Below are 17,474 nucleotides of genomic sequence, written 5' to 3'. Positions count from 1 at the left end.
ATGAAAGCTTGAAAAATGGTGATATTGTTATCAACGAATGCAGAGGTGATGCTGCATCGTCTCTGCAGATTAAACAACATTCTGTAACAATTATTGTATCCAACACGTAAGCGATTACTACTGGATAGAAGATAGTTACACCATAGTTGACAGGCATATAAAGGCATACAATAGGAACGAAACAACACATTTTTAACAGCAATCAAACGTTTGGAAAACCTTGCTTTTAACATGTTTTCAGAACAATACAATGACCGTAATTGTCGTTTCATGTCTTTATCATCAGGTAGAAGCGTTAATTATTACTCCAATATATTTCAAGGGTCTCAAAGCAGATACGATTTTTATTTAAATACCGTATTATATATGATCGGATTATAGCCAAATTTCAACATCTAGGCTTTATATAAAACACCAACAGTTTTGTTGCAATTAAATATAATGTCATGAGAAACTACATACATTTGACAAACATTGATGAGTTTCTGGAGTCCCTTGACACTTGATGCAAAACAACACAAGCCTTCAGCATACATTAAATGATTGAAGACAGGAGTTGCCAATGCAGCAGCCAACAGAAAGACCGTTTAATTCAGAAGATAAATCATTCATGTAGATGCACTTCTGCAGCATACCGGTACTAGACCTAGAGGGCAGACACTAGTGAAGCACCTAACTTAACTATCTATCACTCCTGACGGATCACTGAGTGGAAACAATTATCGTTCCTTGCCCTAGAAAATACTATACCAACCCTCAGCAGCATGGAGTCACATGCAAAGATCAAAACTGGGCAAAGATCAAAACCCTAACCTTATTCCTAACTCTAACCCTTACCTTAATTAACCCTACCTAACTTTAATCCTAACTCTGGCAACACCTGATTGTAACTATGGCAACAAGTGTGTAAAAATAGCCACTTTGTAATAACAATAATAGGATGGATAAAGAAAACCGGACATAAAAGAAACCCATCCTCAGGCAAAAGCAGGTTTCGATGTGGCCCAGGAGAGCAGGTGTTGAGCTCTTTTTATGGTCAGACTGCACATCACAGTCACACAGTAGCCTAAGACGATTGAGGTTCGAGATCCAGTGTAAGTTATTGTTTCTTGTCCTAGCACTATTGTTTCTTGTCCTAGCACTGTTGTTTTCTTGCCCTAGTACCGGTACATCCTATAACCTGTTGAATACCCTAATCCTACAGCTATCACATTTACAGTCATGTCTCATCGCTACTCTGCGAAACAAAACTTAACTTTAAAAAGTCTGTAGAATTATTCGGTTAGGGGGGGGGGCTGTTTTCCATGCAGCCCCAACAGATTCAAAAATTGCTGTTATGTATTCTGTAAAATACCAAGAGGTGGAGCTTCAAGGATATTTTTAGCCAATCAGAGCACTTGAAATCCAAAATCTGGGGCTGCAAAGAATGTTGTCCCAAAGCCATGTTTCCAAACAAATTTTTAAATATTTTAATTTTCAATCCGCAATCCATAAGTGAAAAAAGTAATCGGGTCGGACAAACACAGAGGAAAACATATCTTCCCTTTTTTCTCTTTCTTTCAGGGGGGGCTGCAGCCCTGCAGCCCCATGGCACGAGCCGCCACTGTCCATGGCCATTATTCCAGTGTAACTACTGCACTGATGAGACCGGGAGGTCGAAACGGTGTGCACTGTCTGCAGTCATTTAGGCAATATGTATTTTTTAATATATCGTAGGAATTCTGTCGGAAAATCAATGTCATATGATCATAAAAATACAAAAAATCAACATAAAATAAAGGTTGATAAAAAATAGCCTATATAATTTCATATCAAAAGCCATTCACAGCTATATCCGGTGGTGAAAATATTATGTAACAATCACAAAAAGTAAATGATCATCGAGTTTAGTATCTGTTTACCACCTAAAAAACACACTGCAAAGTATCAATCTTGAATTTCTAAAAACCTATACTACATACCGCTAATTAGGTTGCACTGACTGATGTTCTACGATGGATTTTCTCATGCTCTAAATGTTTTTTTTTAGGCAAGCATGATCACCTGAAAGTTGGTCTTCACCCAATTCTTTGTTCGAAAGAAGACTACATTTTATGTTTTGCAAACACTGCTGGTATGAGAATGTATTTTCGAATAAAATGATATGATACAAGGCTTTCTGTAACGACAGCACAAAAAAACTCTATCAAAGACAACAATTTGCGTACCGTCAACCAGGGCTGCTTTGAACACTTTTTGCACTTATTTGCTTGTATTTTCACGCGTTTTTAAGTTAGAAAGCTCAGATTTAGCCAAAATTGGGGCTGTGTGTAGACGCTCAAGGAGGTGTAAGCAATTTTAAACAAGTAAACATTTGGGTCTTTTCCCGCCAAATTTGTGGGTGTTCAAACTTAGGATGGGGTATTGTAACTTTGAACACTCACTTATTATGCATATTTTAGGGCCTTTACGCCCTAATTGAGCAGTTTGTTCAATCTTATATGTCACGTAGCATTATTTTGAACAAGTCTTGCCATTTAAAAAAGTTTCATGATAAAATAACTGCTAAAAAAGTCAACAACAAGCCCCAGCAAAGTTTCCAAATTTCTCCGGGACACGTCTCGTAATATTGATGAATAATATAGCTTACTGACCAGGATCATGAAGCAAAACTGCACGTAACGTAATCATGAAGCAATAATTAGTACTTTTCTTGCAAGCTTTAATAAATCAGGGGGCAAATAGTATTAAATCTAATCACTTGAAAAAGCAGTTGTAGGCCTATACAACGATCAAAATATCAGCCCACTCAATGGTAATGTACAAAATGTAAAAAGGGTGAACTGAAATGACAGCAAACACGTTTATGCCATGTGCATGGGAAACATGGCGCAAACGAACAACCTCAATACAGCAACATGTTAGGGCTAATTTGAACATCACTAAATCACAGTGGTGTAGCCCAAAGAAAACGTGCGGGCTACTTTGAACACTGTGAAACCTAAACTAAAAAGGTGATGGTATCTAGATCTTTCGTAATTACGAGCGATATCCTCAACTCAAACCCAGTTTTCAATTATCCTCGACATGCTAATAAAATTGAAACCTTTTTCTAAAAAAAATGGGTCAAAAGCTCTTTTACTTTCCAAAACCGGCATAAAAGTTTCCAGCCTACTTAAAACTGTTATCTGGTGGCAAAAAATTTAAATTTCCAAAAATACTCTCAAACCAGTTTTTACTGTCAACAATACAATTATTTTGCCATTTTTGGAAAGGACAATTCATAACGATCATTTGATGAAGTTTTCCGCGAAATGCGATTTAAAGTGTGCCTTTTACAGGCCTTAATACAATGAGTAGTCGGATTTTTAAATTAGTGTTCAGAGTTAGACTACCGTTCAAAGTAGCCCTGGTTGACGGTAATAGCTCTACCAATGTGGAAGTTTGTGGAAGTTTGTATAGCTACATGAAGCCTTAGAATCTAATCAGGCATATTTACCGCAATTTTTGCTCATTTCATAGAATTTTGATTTATATTGGCTTCACATGTCTTTCGTACAGTAACTTATTGTATAGCCTACAGCAGGGGTCACCAACCTTTTTTGCATGCGGGCCACTTTGGCACTAAGGAGAGCTGTGGTGGGCCGCACTAATAAAATGTTAGGTAGGTTGACTCTTATGCTAGAAAAGAACGCATTTCGTACCCAGTATCCAGCGTTACATGTTGTTCATATTTATGTTAGAATACCGTAGCAACAAAATTAATCGAACAACGCTATTGCCAGGCCAAGCTCCTTTTACAACACTTTTGACTTTTTTAACAATGCCTGATAAATAGAGGCCACTTGTTTTGTGCACTTATAGCGAGGCGAGCGGTTTCATCAGAATATTCATCGCCAAGCAAGAGTGGTGTTGTTACTTCGCTTCGCAAAAGATATCTTGCAATTAACAGTTTCAGTAAACAAGGAAATGTTTGACACATCACAATACAGGCAACAATAGTGACCTGCAAACATATCAGCGAAAAATAGGCTCCAATAACAGGGAAAAAGAAACCAGGTACCATCTTCTCTTCTCTCGTGTTGTCGCTATATGTCAGGGCATCCGTTGGTTAACCACTGCCTGGTGTCGTCATCGATGGAAACTAGGCCTTCTATACCATGAGGAGGTCTGTATAGCCGGCAATCCTTGATAATGTGTGCTGCCGTTTGCATTTCACCACACTCACAAGCAGCACTCTCTGCCGACGAAAGCAAGTACCTCCACGTGACCGCCCCCGCAAGTACCGACTTTGGGAAACTAAACTTGCTACAACTGTCGCTATAAAGTTATGCGGAAGAACAATCATCAGAATGGCACTCCCAGACCAAGCACAGCGCCCTTGTCAGGGCGAACAGCACCAGCTGTTGTACGTCAAGGAGTGACCATTCTGCAACTAAATGTTGAAGGCACCACCAACGCTAAACTAGACATCATCACACCAGGTACCATGAAACAAACGCTTGTGGAAATCACCGAAAAATCGTAATTTATGAACAGTCTTCCCTCTAAAAAAGCAATGAATTGGTTTTTCATCCTTTTTATGAGAATCTATAAAACCGTCTTTCTTTTATTATAGACAACTGTCACTTGCGGTGCTCATCAGCGTGGCAAGAATTTGTTGATTAACAACATTTTGCAGTACTTGCTTCGGCAGTACATATACTATAATTGGAACGATACAGATTAGCATGGCTCCTGCGCAAGGATGACACGCAAAATCGTGAAGCGTTCCATATTTCTAAAAAAAAAAACGTTTTGCAGTAGGCCTACTAAGCTAAATATTTTCATACTACAATCAGAAAAAGTCTCTAAATTTATATGTAATGTATTGCCAATTTATTATAAATTGAGTTGGCACACCGACCTATTTTTCCAACAAAAACTTGCATAAAGAGAACACTGCTCGTGAAACACAATAACGGTGAAACTCGCACTAGTGTTTACATGTCATTTTCAAACTTAAAATAAGCAACCCTATGCTCACAGACAATTTCAAAATTCGAAAACAGACGTTTTAATCAACCACTGGGACAGTGTGGCTGGACATCGCATTGGAATAACTTTAAGCAACCCCCACCTAGAACTATAATCTGATTGGTCGGTCGGTGGAATCGTATGCAATGCGAAAATATGCTTCCAGGAAAGTAATTTTTGCCTTCGTGCTCTTTAACTCCCTCAAGAAAAGTATTTTTGGTTATACTTGTACGCTGATACCTTCCGCGGGCCGCAGCGATGCAGCGTGGCGGGCCGCATGCGGCCCGCGGGCCACCATTTGGTGACCCCTGGCCTACAGCAATGGGTATTTGTTTGATCGACTGTTTTCAACTTCTACTGTTTTCAATAATAATTTGTATGTGATCATTTGGTGGTGAATAACTATTTCTCGAGTCGCTAAAAATAAAAGATAGAACGTATTCTTTATTATGAACAACTGCGTGCTCACTGGCTAGTATACAGTAATATAGCACAAGAAATGTTTGAGCATTGTGCGATTTTTCAATGCAATGCTGTGAAAAAAGAATAACATGTTCTATTGTCCACCCAATAAGAAAATCTTTTCTCTTTTATACTGGTTTCACCTCTTGAGACGTTGAATCAATATAAAAAAGAAGTGATTTTCTGACTGGACTGCTCTAGCGATCAGCTCGGGACAAATTTAGGCTAAGTCAAACAAAACAATGGAAAACTCCGCAATAGTCTCTCTCCTTGTGCATATTGATTCATGGAGCAATTATGTGCGTATCGCTTGTAAGCGAAAAGCAATCGATTTCATGCTTTGCCAAACGTTGGCCAAAAACAGCAAAAATTAACCAAATTCTTGATCTTACACACAAACTACACAACTGCTGCTATCAAACTTTACATCATCAGATCCGCCTGGCAATTTTGGGAAAAGTCAAGAAAAACCAAGTGCATGACATTACTGTGCTTCAAGTAATTAAAGGAAATATGAGAGGGGACCAGATCTGGCGTCCCTTTGAGGATCAAAGTGTTAAGTAATTCCTGATGAGGACACACGTACGTGTCGAAAGCGTTTGAGTTGATTTTTTAATCATGTTATATCTCTTTGTAATAAAACCTCTTAAATCTGCTAAAGTTACTTTGTTTTTTCTGCCAACGTAAATTAAGGCAAAAACGTGACTCCAGTTAATTGAAGAATAAAACAAACTTACTCGGGACTGGAAACAAAATTCGAAAAGAGATAGCTACAGAAGGGAACCATATGAAAGAGTCTTCACACCACTACGCTTTATAAGGCTGGTGATGCAAAGTTGATTGTGTACCAAGACAAAGCCAAGGGAAATTCGATTATTCTGCCCACACCAGACCATTACCATTGCCGACAACGCTAAAAACATCCCGAAAGTGTTGAAGCTTCCAATGACACAAAATGTGGCGTTGATATTGTTGATCAAGTGGCAAGAGAATACATGGTCAAAAGCTGCATTAAAAGATGGCCAGTAGGCTAAAGTTTTCAAAACACCCTTGATTTAACTGCTATAACAGCTTAAATCCTTTACAAAGAAATAACTAATGATGCCATTCCGAGAAGAGTGCTCCTATAGCGGTTGGCTAAAAAGCTAGTTAGGCCTTACGCAGAAGCAAGAAACAAGAAAAGACGGGGGCAAGAAAAAAGTAAAAAACAAGAAGATGCTAACGCTGACAAGACGGCAAAACATTGTCAAGTGAAGAGGAAATGCAAGAAAGAATTACACATAAGGCACATGTGATGAGTGCAACAAATCATTAATGGCGCAAAGTGCACTGCTGAGGTTCGACGATTTTGCCTGCAATGCAGTTGGCTTAAACTACAGTCGATGGGTGATCTCTGGCATGTACTCAAGACTTTTGTTCAATTTTAACATATTTGTCGTTTCGTTTTGGTTTTTATGTAACAGTTTGCTCCTCAAAGGAGAGCCAGATTTCCCTTCAACCCCCCCACCCCCTTCAATTCCTATGATTAATAGAAGTACAGTAACGCAATGCACTTCGTTTATTTTACTTTTACCAAAATTTCCAGGCGGATCTGATGATATTAAATTTGATGCTAAAAGTTGTGTAGTTTTCTTGTAAATTCAAGATTCTGGTGAATTTTTGCTGTTTCCAGCTAACTTCCAGCAAAGCGTGAAATGGATCATATTGCGCTTACAAGCCATATGCTGTTTCTCGGAAGCCGATTGCAGCAAGAAGTGACAGCTATGCCCACGTGTTTCGCCCATGAGGCTGTTTTTTTTTTTGTTTTTTTTGAAAAGCGAAAACAGTTCTACAGTATTACCAAAAGTGAATAGATTAAGCACATGATTTCTAATCTTGAAAGATGAATTAAGAAAATAACAAAACAAAATGTGAGGGCAATCATATTATTGATACCAATCTGTTGCACAGTATGGGTTATAACTTAATTAAGAAAATGAAAGCATGCAATAGATTGTGGAATTAATTGCAGCTATGAAGTCACTTATATGTTTGATGCTAGTGTTTTATCGCCGAATAACTTACATGAAACAAGTATGTTCATAGTAGCCCCAAGAGATTGTCTTATCATAAAAAGGCCAAAAGTCGTTGTTGTTCTTGACATGAAATCAAGTGTATCACGCAGGGCAGGTAGGTAACACATTACAAGACACAAGAAAAGTGGCTACTCTCTTATAGTGCAATGATGCAACATGCAGGTGGCATTGTTAAGGTGTGAATAAGTATTATTTACTATGATGCATTCCATATAATTCATAAGTCATTAACATACACAATAAATGATAAATTATTAATAGAAACAATTCTCTCGAAGACAGTGGGTGTTTGTTTATCATATTTGACTGATGCTACAGTGTGAGGATTTGGTAGGGAGCGTCAGTATCAAAATTGTGTCACTTTGAAAGTATTCTTCAATTTTGGTTGTAATAACCCAGAGGTGAGTTTTGGCAATTTTTTTGTTGTCACACATATATTTATCTCCGATGTCTGGTGAATTTTTTTTTTTTAATTATAGTACTCTTAACTGCTTTTAGGATCAGGAGAATCAATAGTTTGTCCGCCTGACTGCTTGGAAAATTGTTGTATAGGATTTGATCAGTTGTAAGTTTAATCTTTTGTTTCTTTTACTGAATGATATAATTTTTCTTTTTTTTTTCAAATTGATCTTGTGAAGGTACATTCATCTAAAAGGTGTTTTATATAGCAAACAGCCATTTTTCAAGATTCGTATTAAGTAATTTGTTCTGGTTGAAACGTCATGAGTTAGATTGTTAGTAAAAGTCGCCCCATTTAAAAACTGAATGTGCTATTTGTTAGCAGATGGTTGCGTCAGTTTGAGAAGTAGGGTTTGATATTTTTCTTCATAAGGAGTATTTCTGACCAGCTTATTAGTTGATTGTTTAGGCTCTTTATTTCAGTTTTAGTTTCTTTTTGTGATTTTAGGGTTGTGTACCGTATATTGTATTATATGATATATCAATCCAGTCAGGATTGTGTTTTCGAAGTTGGAGAAAGGTACGGAAGATATCAGAATAAAACGGATTTGGACAATCAGAATGTGGTTCACTTAGTCTTAGGTTAAAATAATGAAAACTATTAATACTACAAAAAGTGCTCAATGCTAAGCTAAAAAGCAAAGCAGAGCGAATTAAATCAAATATAGTTATTCCTATCTCAATCCTTAACAGCCTGTTACACCTACACGGATCATCAGAAGGTTCTTATTGAAATAGAATCTTAGTTTTATAGTCTTAGGTTAAATCAAATATAGTTATTACTATCTGAATTCTTAACAGCCTGTTTTACCTCAAACGGATCATCAGAAGGGTCTTATTCAAATAGAATGAATAAGATCTATGTGAATAATTCTATTTGAATAAGACCCTTTTGATGATCCGTTTGAGGTGAAACAGGCTGTTAAGAATTCGGATAGTAATACAGTAGCCTAACTATATTTGATTTAATTCGCTCTGCTTTGCTTTTTTGCTGAACATTGGGCACTTTTTGTAGTATTAATAGTTTTCATTGTTTTAGTCTTAGGTTATATATTTTTGGGTTCATGTACCTTATTTTATAATTTAGATTGCACTTTGCCCACCCGTGACATAGTTCTGTAGCTTTGTCGAGTTTGGACAGGTGTCTAATTTTGTGAGCTTTACTGTTTTTAAGTTTTGTTTCTATGTCAATCATTTTTAACCCTCCGTTTTTAACTTCTGCTGTGATTTCAATTCTGCTTAATTGCTCAATTGGAGATGGATATCATAGAAAATTGTCTGTTACCATGATATACAATTTTCTGTTTTTTAGTTTTGCTGCTTCTATGGCTGCTTGAATATTCATTGTAACGTGTTCAATTCGTCTGCTCGGTAGACCAAATTTTTGGTTGGGTTGAATCAGTGTTTTCATTAAGGAGGTGATCCTATTGACTAGGATTTTTCTTAAAATTTTGTAATCAGTGTTCAATAATGAGATTGGTCTCCAATTGTTGAGAAACGATTTATCTTCTTTTTAGTAAAAAAGTTTAACAATGGCTTCTCTCATCGTTACAGTCATAGTGTTCTTTAAAAAACAGTTAGTATACATTTCAAGCAAATCATATTTCAAAATGTGCCAACATTTTTGATAAAAGATTGCGCTGAGGCCATCCGAACCTGGGGCTGAGGTTTTATTCAAAGTATCAATTGCGTTCTTAATTTCATCTTTTGTTATTAGCCTTTCATTTTCTTGTGCTTCCTCTGCATGTATTGTGGTGCGATTCGAAATGTTTAGATATTCATCTTGTTCAGTTGGATTGATGTTTCATCAATTCGTTGAATTTACGTTGTTTCTTTGCTTTCCGTGACGTTGCCTGCCTGCAAACCCAAATGTTTCACTCTTAATTGTCGCTTCTGTTGCATGCCGGGAGCCGTTGTGTGTGGAGAAACCATTTACTTTGTGTTAAAATTCAGTATCGTTAAAACAACTGAAAGATGATGCCAGTATGTCTTTACGAGATGTGTAAGCTACCTTGAATTTGAGTTTAACTTTACGTTCATAAGTGTGTACAAATAATCAGGTTTTATCCTCACTTTAAACTCAGTAAATCAAAACAATAAACGATTGCATGTTATGATTGTGACAGGACGAGGGATTGTAGGCAAGGATTAAGCTCCTACTCTTGTAACCACCACGGTTTTGTGAAATTATTCATCATTATTATTTTTTACTTTTCAGATGCTGCAAAACGTCATCAGGACAAATCGCAAGAAAACATTTCATTATTTCACTTTAGTAGGCCTAGGAATTCTTTAATATAATCGTAGCCGCGTTGTTTTAACAAAAATGCTATTTGTAGGCAAAAAAAAGTTCTAAAAATAAATTGCAGTCTTGCAAATGTTTGGAAAAAATCAAGGAAGTCTTCTCATAATCTGGCACAAAAAGGATTATGTTTATTGTATCTCTGCTATATTTCTTACGATAAGCTTTGAAGCTTCTTTATGATCATTTTTATCTTTGAAGCCATAAATTGTTTGTTTTAGGCCAGAAACATGATCGACAACTTATTCAACAATCGTTGGTTCGTTGGTGCATCGCTTTGTCATCTTTACAAGTATTTTATGTGCTTCAAACTTGAATGAATGCAGCTGCTTCCAGCGATTCGACGACTCCTAAATGGACGGCACGCGACGCCATACAAGTAAACAGAACGACGTATCCTTTGACGGTGCTCCTTCAATGCTTAAAGAGCAATGGGCCTATGAAAGCGACGCCAGTGGAGTGAAAGGGTTTCTTTCCGGCTTCCGTTCTTGATTCTGGGAGATCGCCCATACGTTACATCGCAATGCGTGTATTCCACACACGACAACGAAGGTAAGAGCTTATCACCTTTTGTACGGCCGCATAGCCCAGTACGTTGACATCAAAGAGTTCAGAACATGCGAAGTTCCACTATGTCTGGACTCTTCATGCCGGTTACAAATTAACAATTGTGATAACGGATTGTTGGGCGGGAGAATCATGGAATGCTTGATGTTTAAAAGTAGATCCACATTCCTCAGCCGTCCACCTACTCGTAATACACCGCCCAACAGAATTGGACTAAGCTTCCGCAGTGGCTTGAGTGCTGGATTGTTGCACAACTCCCTATCAGGTAAAAATTCATTGTTGTGTAGAGATTGTAATCTTTTCATTGCTTCAGGAAAATCATCCCACTCTACAAGTCTAACGAAGTCGGTAGTGGCTTCAAACATCTCCTCTCCTGTAAGTTGACCAACCCTTGGCTGTGGTGAACTGGAATGTTTCCACAAGATATACGCTTTGAATCTCTTTAGCCATGCCACTGATCTTTGGATTTTGTAGTACTTCGAGTGACGCGTCAGGAGCAGTTTCAGAAAATTGTCTTCCGCAACTGCGGTAGTAGCTATGCGAACGTTCTTCATTTCATCATCATCATTCAATGGCACTCTGATCACGTCTGGCTGCTGCGGCCAATTCAGGGATATCTATAACTACGGGATTGGAAACTCTATTTAGTGCCATACATCAGTAGGGTCATCACATTACTACGACTACAAAAAGATTAACAAAATAAAATACCGACTAAAAGATATACAAAATTCGATTTTATAATAGTAATACAAAATGTACACTCACATTAAATTTAATTCATGTATAAAAGTACATTTACGCTGCTAGAAAAAAAAACAATGAATCCAAAAATGAATGAATGCAACGAGTCCAAAAACCGTCTACTGTTGTTCTTTATCATTTTGCGTACTGCAAATCGGATCAGAAGTAAATGAGGAGTGTTCAGCAATCAGTAGGCTAAAATATGCTGTTGTATCATCAACTTGTTCACAGACCAATCCAGTATAAAACCAATTCGTTTACGATGTCATTAGAAATAAAACCAATAGTCATTCTGGAAATTTTTTAAGGAGCAAACAAAATACAACAGGACTGCACTCGTCGTCGTCTGAGCTTCTGGGGCCGAGGGTCTATCCTTTTACCACCCCAGATTCACGATGTTCCCGGACTACACTGGAAGGCTGCTAGAGAGCAGCCAGTCTTTAGTTTCATCATTCATGACGCGCAGACCTTCCACTCCGTTAGGTGGCTTGAAGATGGTACAGTCATTGATGATGTGGTCTGCGGTCTGTTCCTCGGCACCACATTCACAGGAGGAGGAAGAAGCCATTCCCCATTGGTGCATGGTTGAGCGGAAAAGGCCGACGCCCGTACGGAGACGGTTGAGGCGCACCCACGCCTGTCTCTGTAGTGTCAGGCCGATTGGGCGTGTGTCGGCGTCGGGGATGAATGAATGGAGTCTGGTGGTGCTTGACCTCCATTCAGAATTCCATTTATGGTCCGCCCAAGTAGCCGAAGAGATGTCTTGTTCATCAGCTTCGTTGATCAGAAGCCGAGCGGCTGGCACGAATGGGTGTCTTGATTTCAGTCGGCGGGGGTGCCCGTTTGGGAAGGCAGAGATCTTGTGGTGGAGAAGATGATTAGGCTCCAGTGCCCGTCGACCGAGGGACAGAGTGGCTTCTTCGCGACGAAGCTCAGCAGGTTGGATGCCAGCGAGAATGGGGAGATTGTCCAATGGTGTGGGACGCAGGCATCCGGTCACTGTGCGCAGGGCGCTGTTTATGGCAGTGTCGATGTTGTGGCGGTGAGCACTGCGGCACCAGACAGGTGCACAGTACTCTGCTGAAGAGTAGACAAGGGCTAAGGCTGCTATTCGCAAAGTGTCAGCCCTTGCCCCCCAGCTAGAGCCTGCCAGGCGCTTCAGTAATGCAGCGCGGGATGTCAGTTTCTTGCGCAGTGACACCAAATGGTGGCGGTATGTGAGCGATCTGTCTAGTGTCACCCCAAGGTACCTTGGCTCGGGGCAGAAGGACAGAGGTTTTCCGTTGTTGTGGACATGTAGCTCACGATCAGCTTCCCGATTGTGTAGGTGGAAAGCTGCCGCCACAGTTTTGGTTTCGCTGAGTTTCAGTCGCCTGCACAGTCGCCTGCACAGGACTGCACTTATGAATACAAACAAATAAACAAACCAGACAAGCGTAGACCTTACAATTTATAGCAGGTGAATTAATTGTTACACTTTTGGTTGTTCGTTTAGCTTACTACTTGCTGCCCTTTAAGGTCAATTTATGTGATTGTTTATCACAGCAGCGCACAAAGAAAAATGACCCTACTGGTGTATAAAGTGGTTTTCAGTTTCACAGAGTTTCCAATCCCGTAGGTATAGATATCCCTGGGCCAATTGCTTACGCATTCACTTAAAAATTCAGGACCATTAAACCAAAGTCTAGCAGTGTCGACCCGATTAGACATTAACCCAAGAGAGGCAATGTCATTCGGATTGACACTGGTGGGAACATAACGCCATTGTTCAGGTGTGGAGTAGTTATGAATGACCTGAAGCCGATTAGCCACAAACGTATGAAAGCGAGATGCACAATTCTGGATGTACTGGAGCACAATGGTAGCGTCAGTCCAAAGATACACGTTGTTAAAGTCAAATTCAAGCATGTTGCAAATAAACGTACTTAGTTTCACGGCCATAGTGGCTGCAGTTAACTCGAGTTCAGGTACAGTCACATGTTTAGAAGGCGCTACTCGAGATTTCTATTAAATAATAGGAAAACAAACTTTTCCGATATTAGTTGTAAAACAAACGCATTGCAACTAGTTCTAGTCATTGACACAAACCTGTCAATCAACAATGCAGTGTGTGTATTTAAGCCTGCAATTACGCAGTGTTAGCGAACTATCCATTTCCTGTTACAAGAAACTCAGCGCTGCGTGCAAAAGTTTCAGATGCCTATTTAACTACAAAACATTCAACATGTTACGTTTAAAGTTAGGTGGCAAATTTGTGAAGTCACGGGTTTGTAAGATTTACATATTGACTTTCAATCTTTGCCTAAATCTGTTTGTTACACTGAGCATGAAGTGGAGAGTTAGCAAAAGAAAGGTTTAATAAATCGAAACGAAGATCCACCAAATCGATTGCCTAGCGAAACGAAGAGGAAAGAATGCATCGGTGAGTTGTATTGTTTTATTCCAAAATGTGATGCAGTTACCTGATCAATTTTTAATTTGTAAAGCCAAAGGAAAGGATATTGATTACAATAAGCTAATACCCACTCATTGATTAAAAGACTTATTCATAGGAAAACCTTCTAGTCTATACGATACGAATCCGTTGATTTCACAATAAAAAACACCAAATAAACTGAAAAAGCCAATGATTTGCTGCTCTATACCAATGGATAAACCAATGAAACCCCATATGCCTACCAAAAATTAGAATAAAATATCTAACCAGTATTTGAAATGATCTGGAATCGAACCGGTACCTATCATAACAAACACACAACCACGCATCACAATAATAAAAATAAGAAACATAACTAGTTTTTTTTTTAAAGAAAGGAACATACTGTAAACCACAACATAAAAACAGGTTGCGTGGTTATCGTACCAGTCTCAATTCATGAGACAACAAACAGACCTACCTTAGGGTATCTCAAACAAAAATTATGACGCATTTGCATTACATAAACTACAGCTTCGATGTCATCTCTCGTTGGTATTTAGTCCATAATATGCTTGTTTGTTTGTATTAATTAAGCTATAAATAAAGCTAAATGTTTGAAGTCATTACAGACAATATGTTACAATTAAAACATGTGTAAATAGCAATAAGGTGATTCAAACCAAAATGAACAACCCTTCCCCTCCAATACATTTTTGACTAAACCACGAATTTCGAAACAAGTAAATGTATGAAATAATGACGGATTTTCTTAACCCTATCTGGTATTCGTTTCAAAGACGCGAGAAAAGCACGAGATGTGGCCATTTGAGCGCGCCCTGATTAATGGCTTATAGGCTCACCCGCTAAATATTGCACATTTGAGAATATTGACATGCAGATAGACAAATAGAAATGCTTTTATTTTATATTGTAATCATTTGTTTTCAAAACAAATGATTAGATTGTGCACTCTGAAAACATATGATGCAAAAAATCTCTAAAAACGCAAATTTTTCTGGCATTTAGTAATTTTACGTCCGATTTTGTTCGAATTATAATTTTGATGATTTGTGAACATTTAAAAAATTATTTTGAAATAAATTATATTTTCCTACAATAAATACAGTATTTTTCATATTCGTACTACTAACATCTCGCCGCTAACGGGCCGCATGCGGTTTGTGCATGGGCTAGTGCAAGGGTGGCTATCGTTATCATTTCAATTCAACAGTTTCAAAAGACTACAAGTTTGCTTTGATAAAGTTGCAGGTTTGGTTTGCACCAAAACATTTTGAAAGTAGTTTTGTCTCTTTTTAGATAACGTGAAGCTGAATTGATTGATTTCTATTTGTGCTGTTAATTTTGTAGTAGGGTTAGTTTATTTAATTCAAAATGAGAAAAAAAATGCACTGCAAAACAAAAACTTTAAAAAATGTTAAAAAATGCCATTGGGACATGGTTGAAATATTGTCTCTTGAAAACAACAAACTAAAAAATGATACCAGATATCCAAATGCCCCGTCATACTATTGAACGTAGAATATCAGACATTAACACGCACATTCAATCACAGTTACACTTTGACCTTCAAGCATGTGAATATTTCAGCATCGCATTAGGTGAGAGTCGTGACTACATGACAAACCCCAGTTGACAATATTTGCACGGTCTGTGTTTCATGATTGTTCGATTAAGAAAAAGTTGCTTGATATTGTTCCATTAAAAGACAGAATCCGTGGCATAGATGTGAAAGATACAATGATGACTGCATTTGCAAAAGCAAATCTGCCTATACCAAAACTAACTGCAGTAGCCACGAATAGAGCTCCAGCCACGATCGAATCGATAAATGGACTTGTGGGGCTTTGCAAAGCTGACGAAGCATTTCCAGAGTTTTGGAATTTCTCACAGGGAGTAAGTTTTGCTTAAATCATTGAATTTCAACAACGTCATGAAACCTGTGATGGAAATCGTCAACTACATCCGCACACATGCGCTTAAACCCCGACAATTTAGTAACCTCATCAGTGAGCTGGATCAAGGCTTTCCAAGTGACCAGCCGCTACACTGTTCTGTAAAATGGCTGTCAAAAAGCCAGGTAGCCTACTCTCTCGCTTCTTTCAGCTTTCAGATGTCGTAAAAAATTTATGGAAAAGAGGAATAAAAACTACACTGATCTCTCTGACCTCGAATGGATTCTGGATCTGATCTTTTTGTTTGACATGCTTTATCATTTGGATAGATTGAACCTGAATTCGCAGGGTAAATACTACAATGCCAAACGAGCAGCACTGAAGATACCATCAATGTTTAGATCAACACACGTCTGTGAGTCAGTGCTTTCTATCCTAAAAGAACTGAAATCAAAGCATCGATCTGTTTTGACTGACACCCATGCGAACGCATTACGTCGATTGCAACAACGGAATACAAGCCAGATTAGAAGATTGTTCAAGACAAGGATTGCTAAAAGCCCAGTAAAATACTTTAGCCTGGCACACAAAGTAAAAGCATGACTCCTAAATTTCTGTCATTTTCATTGCAATGAATGTAACATTAAGTGTAACATTCACTATAAATGCAACTGAACAAAGGTGTGTATGCGAGGAAGAGACAGGGTGAAGACTCATGTGTGCCATGTGTAAGATATGATGCGGCTCTTTGCGGTTAACACTGTAAGAAATGAAGCTCTTAAACTGCTGGGCCACCCTTGCGTTACTGAAAGACTTGTTCGTTAAATTTCGTGTATTTTTTAGTGATTATGCAGTGGTTATAAGTTGTGGCTTTTGTATTCTTTTACGTCCTTTCCTATTGAGCTTTAATTTCATCATCGAAACTGATTTTTTATTTAAAACAAGTACTTTAAAATTTACATAACCGTAAAAACGGTAACAGTTACATTTATTGGTAGACAGAGGGTTAAACTGTGATGATAAACAGTAATAAAAGTTAATGTTGATGAAACTTTCCATTGAAATTCCTACGTTGTTGTGCTGAAAATTAGTTACGGCCCGAAAATAGGGTATTTATGCCATGGGAGAAAGACTAATAAGACTAATAAGGCTAATAATTAGGGGAGAGTGCCCAACAGTGCCCCGGGTGCCTACAGTGCCCCTCCCATCGTTTTTCGCAATCCGTGACAAATTATTCACTCAACTGTACATTACCATGGTCACGTGGTCCGTAGAAGCTGCTGAAACTAAGTTAGGCAGAAATAAGTCATTGCTAGCAGTAGGCAGAAGTGAAAGTTTGTTTTAGGTGGTAAAAAGTAAATTTTCAGAACTGTATTACTTTTTTTGTTACAGTTTTTACGGTGGCTTCAGAGATGCTTCACAAGTTTTTTATGTTTGGTCAGTCACTAGACTAGGTTTCAGTAATAACGTTTCAGATCGTAGGCCTGGGTAAAAAAAACTAACGCCATTTTATCTTGTAGGCCCGTGGTTCCAACAGT

The 17,474-nt window shown here is 38.3% G+C and overlaps 1 non-coding gene across 1 annotated transcript; it reads left to right on the top strand.

The window, feature by feature from the left end:
* The first annotated feature begins 4,659 nt into the window (after positions 1-4,659).
* On the top strand, positions 4,660-4,761 carry LOC145784778 (U6 spliceosomal RNA). Its single transcript, XR_014291045.1, has one exon. It is a non-coding gene; the product is annotated as a U6 spliceosomal RNA (small nuclear RNA).
* The last annotated feature ends 12,713 nt before the right edge of the window (positions 4,762-17,474 follow it).

Source organism: Aplidium turbinatum, chromosome 1 (assembly GCF_918807975.1).
Source record: "Aplidium turbinatum chromosome 1, kaAplTurb1.1, whole genome shotgun sequence".
NCBI lineage: Eukaryota > Metazoa > Chordata > Ascidiacea > Aplousobranchia > Polyclinidae > Aplidium > Aplidium turbinatum.
This window is presented reverse-complemented; position numbering and strand designations above follow the sequence as displayed.